This window comes from Loxodonta africana, chromosome 20 (assembly GCF_030014295.1).
Source record: "Loxodonta africana isolate mLoxAfr1 chromosome 20, mLoxAfr1.hap2, whole genome shotgun sequence".
Classification (NCBI taxonomy): Eukaryota; Metazoa; Chordata; class Mammalia; order Proboscidea; family Elephantidae; genus Loxodonta; species Loxodonta africana.
Window position 1 is genome coordinate 57,172,402 of NC_087361.1, and position 6,000 is coordinate 57,178,401.

Here is a 6,000-nt window from a genome sequence, read left to right on the forward strand (position 1 = left end):
AAATTGATGAATCCCTAGGTCCACAGATAAGCTGCTATCTCAAGTCCCAAGAACCTGAGGTCAGATGAACCGGAGGCAGCCACAGGATCCAGAGCAAGCAAAATGCCAGAACGTCCGTCTGCTTATATTCAAGTGCAGACCATACCCCCAAGGAAACTCCCTTTCAACTGGTTGTCTACTCACAGCAGATCCTATCACAGGAGTGATCACATAAAAACACTGAGAATCATTGCACAGTCAAGTTGATACACAATCTTAACCATCACGGGCTCCCTCTCAGTTACCAATACTGTTGAACTAATAATGTTGTATTTCGATGTAAAAAGATATTACAAAACAATTTTGTTGTTAGTATTCAAATAATTAAGAAAAATTACATTTAACCAATTTATAAATATATTTGTCACATATTATTCTATGATTAAAACTGATAATAAACTTACAGGTATATCCATGGAGGAGGTGACACCATGAGTTATCCCACTGGGTGACACCACCAAGAAGGTGCTCAAGTGTTTGCTAAGTGGATGACTAGGAACACCAAAAGGAAGGGAGAAGCAAGTGCGGTCAAGACTTCTAGTTGCCCCTCCCCTCATTCCTCCTCCCTAGTGGGAGAATCCTGGTTTCTACCTGGTCACGTTGCCACCCAAAATAAAAGACTACATTTCCCAGCTTCCTTTGTGACTAAGTCTGGCCAATCAGATTTAAGTGAAGTATTGCCTGGCACTTCCCAGAAGACTCCTCAGGAAGGAGGGGATGTGCTCTTTGTCACCCTTTCTTTCTCCTTGCTGCCTAGAATGTTAATACAACGGCTTGTTCAGCAACTGTTTTGGACTAGGAGGTGACCTTGAGGATGGAACCAAGTCTAAGATGTTTGTTGTTGTTAGGTGCCATCAAGTCAGTTCCAACTCATAGCAACCCCACGTACAATAGAACTAAACACCACCCAGCCCTGTACCATCCTCACAATCGCCGTTATGCTTGAGCCCTTTGTTGCAGCCACTGTGTCAAGCCATCTCATTGAGGGTCTTCCTCTTTTTTGCTGGCCCTCTACTTTACCAAGCACAATGTCCTTCCCCAGGTACTGGTCACTCCTGATAACATATCCAAAATACGTGAGAGGAAGTGTCACTATTCTTGCTTCTAAGGAGCATTCTGGCTATACTTCTTCCAAGACAGATTTGTTTGTTCTCTGGCAGTCCATGGTATATTCGAGAGTATTCACCAACACCATAATTCAAAGGCACAAATCCTCCTTCAGTATTCTTCACTCATTGTCCAGCTAGATACAAACAAACCAACCAAACCATTGCCATTGAGTCTACTCCGACTCATAGCGACCATATGGGACAGAGTAGAACTGCCCCATAGGGTTTCCAAGGAGCCAGTGGCTGGTGGAATTGGACTGCCAACCTTTTGGTTAGCAGCCCAATGCTTAACCGATGAAGTAAAAATAAAAGGACTCTGAGCTCCTGTTGGATCATCGTACCATCCTGAACTGCCCACGTTATGACTCGGTACCTTCTATTTTGTTTAAATCACTGTGGTGCAGTCTCCACTACTCGGTCCAACCTAATCCCCACTGGCACAGGGAGCCAGCGAGAGCTGTGTGAGAGGCTTTGTGATGGGAAGACTTGGATTCTGGGCCTGACACTGCTGTCCATACAGTTGTGCACACACGGAGTGAGCAGTTACTGCCCCGGCCTTGTCTTCATTTACAAAATAAGCTTAATGACCGTGCAAGGCGGCTGTCTCAACTGATGAGGTCAAGTATGTAAAAATAGATTGATTATGGTAAAACAATCACAAATGGAAGGAGTGTTTGTCACCTAGGTGGGCAACCCAGCCCTCAGTGGGCCAGGCAGGGTCTTATCTCCACATCCCTCACTGTTCTCCCCACTCTTCGCCCAACACACATCCACCCAAACCAAATGGGCCAGGACCCTCCTCAGTACATGAGGCCAGAACCAGCAGGCATCTGGCTCCATTTATTTGCTTCCCTGTGGAACAGTCTAGGGGCGGCACCATTTCCTAATGCACCACCCCTCAGGAGTCCCCTGGTCTACAGAAACGTGGGGATGTGGCTGCTGGTGATGGTGAGGGCCAGGGATGTGGGGTGTTGCTCCCTCAGCACAGCCGCGCAGCAGCAGAACTGTGCCACCACCGTCATGAGCTGCCTTCCAGGGGGCTTGCCTACAGAAGTGTAGCTCAGCCCTGTGTTGCTGTGTACTGTCACCCACAATTTATTTCATACGGCTTGCAAAATGTGGCTGTTCCCAAAGAGATCCTGGGCTGTTCTCACCATCCACCCTGTCCCACCCCCACCGGAAGAAGCCTCTTATCATCGTTAATTCTTCCCTAACTTATTGCAGATGGTCTTAAAAGAAATGCCAGAGAACAAAGTCTCCTTTGATCAAAGTATCTTAAGCTGTGTCTACTCTTATTATATCCCAGTGATAAAAAGAAAAACATTTCCCTCCAAGGGTGAAAAGAAAACAAGTGAGCAGTATTAGGTCTAATTGTGGACACATTTGTGTCGTCCGAGCCTGGTCTATGAGCTTCAGTTTACTGGACACTTACTAGATGCCAGACAGGGTGTAGGGGCCATACAAGGCCTTTAAAGCCCTCAGCCCTATTTTACTAATGAGTTAATTGAGCCTCAGGGAAGTAACTTGCCCAAAGTCTCATAGCTAATAAGCTGGAAAATTAAAATTCCAGATAGGCCCAACCCCTTCCCAGAGCCCAGCGCACTTTCTGTCACTCTCTACTTCATTATGAATACAATCTTCTGTAACTAAATAGCCAATTAAAGGTGGCCCTTTTGAGCCCTCATTCCCCTACTGACTTTTCTAATAACTAAGCCAGGCCTCAAAGGGATAGGCCCCCAAATCCCCTTTAATAGTTTTGATTTTCTAACAAAAGTAGCTCTTGTTGGTTTATCTTGTTTAATAACCTAAAAAATGTTAAATTGTTTTTCACTGTAAAGTAATGTCTTTGAAGCATATTCTTCTCTGACTCAGTTTTGTACTGAAAGACCCTTCAGTTGTGGCATCCGGTTGCAGGTGGCCTTTTTGCCAGCTGATGTCTGGTTGGATGTTGGGCACGGGCCTTAGACCGTGTGAATTATGGGAGTGAAAAAGAGACATCGAGCTTCGATGACCAAGCCTGTCACTGTGATTAGGAACATGGATCTTAGTATCTGGCTGGCCCGACTGGCCTCTCTATGCCTCAGGTTCCCCATCTGTGGACAAATGCCAGAATCTACCTGACCAGGCTGTAATGAGGATTGGATGAGACGCTGACTATAGAGATGCAGCCCGAACTCTGGATCTGCATCTTAGCTCCTCCACACAGAAGCAAGCTATGTAACCTCTTTGTGCCTCGGTTTCCTCATCTGTAAAATGGAGATGTAGTTTCTACGACATGGGCTGTTGTGAGGATTAAGTGAGCTAAGCACGTGAAGTGCTGGCACGGATGTCTGTCACACATTATGGCTCTTAGCACTTGTCACTACAGGACTCTTGATAGATGAGTGATAGATGTGACATGGAGACAAAGCCCCTTATATCCCAAAACTCAGGCCACCTATACTTGGACCTGCACAGTGCCAGCGCCCTGGAGTGACCAAGGAGTTGGAGTCCTATCACCTGCTCCCAAGGAAATTAAATCCTAAAACAAACGAGACAGGTAGCAAGAAAGATCACACAAATACATTATACACCTGAGAGTTGTTTCACCAAAATAATTCCCACTGGGGAATGTGCTATTTCCACAGTAGAACAAGACTTTCTCTAGCACCTATGGCAGGCTGAATAAGGGTCCTCAAAGACATCCAGGTCCTAGTCCCTGGAACCTGTGACTGTCACCTTACATGACAAAAGGGACTTTGTAAATGTGATGAAGTTAATAATCTGAACGGGGGAAAGGAACCTGGATTTCCCAGGTGGGCCCTAAACACAATCACAAGGGTCCTTATAAAAGGGAAGTTGAGGGAGATTTGACACAGAAGAGGAGAAAGTAACATGACCACAGCAGATCCTAGAGTGATGCGGCCACAAGCCAAGGAATGAATGCTGGCGGCCACCAGAAGCTGGGAGAGGCAAGGGCAGGTCCTCCCGTTGAGCCTCCAGAGGGAGTGTGACTCTGCCAACACCTAGATTTCAGCCCAGTGATGCTGATTACGGACTTCTGGTCTCCAGAACCGTGAGACTAAATTCCTGCTGTTCTAAGCCGTCCAGTGTGTGGTGATTTGTTACAGCAGCCACAGGTGACTGGTACAGCCCCCTGGGCTGTAAAGTGGGATTGACAATGACTGAGGCCCTGTGGCTTTGGCTCTGTGTTTTGGATGCATTTCATCCCCAGATAAAACGCACACCAGGATTCCTTTGTTAACAACAACAACAACAAAAGTGCTGCAGAAATCCACTGCTCTGTTGCTGAAAAGCATTCCGCATCTATTTTCATCTGACAAAGTACTCCTGAGTAATACAGAGGGGCTCAGGAGGGAAATGGCAGGAGGACCAGCAGAGACCACCTACGACTATGATGCTTTCTGTACACGGGTATAGAGAGCCTGGCCTCACAACCCTTAAATAGTTAAGTCTGTTGGGAGTTGGGTAGAAATTTTCCTGAGTTAATTTTTATACACCCCAGAATGATGACTCCTATTGTAAAATTACTGCCAGAACATATATAAATGACAGTGGGTTTCCGATATGTTTAATGGGAACCAGGCCTTTTTTATAAAATCTTTACAACCCATTATTAGCAGCATCCCCAAGCTTGAATGTGGTGCTATTTTACCAGCTCCATGCAGCTGGGCTATCTCAGGGCCCCGAGATTCAGTGCTATGGCAAAGCCTAATGCCCTCCTATTGGGATTCTTGGAGTCAGGATGGGAAAAGATTGAATGAGTGGGTTCTACAGATCCCCCCCGCTTCCTTTGTTCTGCCTATTCACCTACCAAAGAGGGGTCTTGAGCCAATAATCATCATATCATTTCAAGTTCATCTTTGGGACCACCAGCTGACCTTGGAGGGTCTGGATGGGATACTGCCTTCTCAAACGCCTCTCTCTTACCCTCACCACCTTGCTTATAAGCCCCGGGAAGGAAAGAGCCTCATTTCGCCACAGTCTGGACAATGACTATTACCAATGGCAAGCTGGCTCCTGTGGATGATTTTGGTGGGCTGAAACTGGTTGGTACTCTGACATTTTTCTTGATAGCAAGTTTGATTTGTTTTCATGCCCACACATATAATGTACAACTTGACTTATGAAAATAGCAAGGAGGGCTGCAGGGTAGTAAAAACTCACGAAAAGGTTTACACACAAAAAGAAACAATCTTTTATGGTTACCAGGGAGGGGGAGAGGTGGGGATGGAAAAACACTTAATAGACAATAGATAAGTGGTAACTTTGGTGAAGGGTAAGACAGTACACAATACTGGGGAAGCCAGCACAACCTGCACAAGGCAAGGTCATGAAAGCTCTATAGATACATCCAAACTCCCTGAGGGGCCAAATTACTGGGCTGAAGGTTATTCTACTCTTTTTGTAACTCAGAAATGATTAGGTTTGGGACCCACCCTACTCTGGTATGACCCCATTAACATAACAAAATACTGTTTCAAAAAAGGGTCATTATTTATAGATATGGGGGTTAGGATTTCAACACATATTTTGGGGGTACATAATGTGCTCTTCAACCCACCCCACCACCATCCTCATTTGAGCTAGATTAACCCTAATTTACCATTGACATAGCCCTCAAAGTGGTTTAAGGAGAGTCCCGACCCCTCATTTACTGACAAGCTTTAATGATTCCTCCAGTAAACTCAAAGCACTTTGCTAACATCTTCAAAACCTCTTAATCCCCACAACATCCCCGTGAGGTTGTCATTGAAGTATCTTTGGCTGAAGTGGTCTGGATTGTAGCTCAACAGAGTTGACAAAGACTGGACACATAGCAGAGTCTCACTATTGGTTGGAGGAATCACCC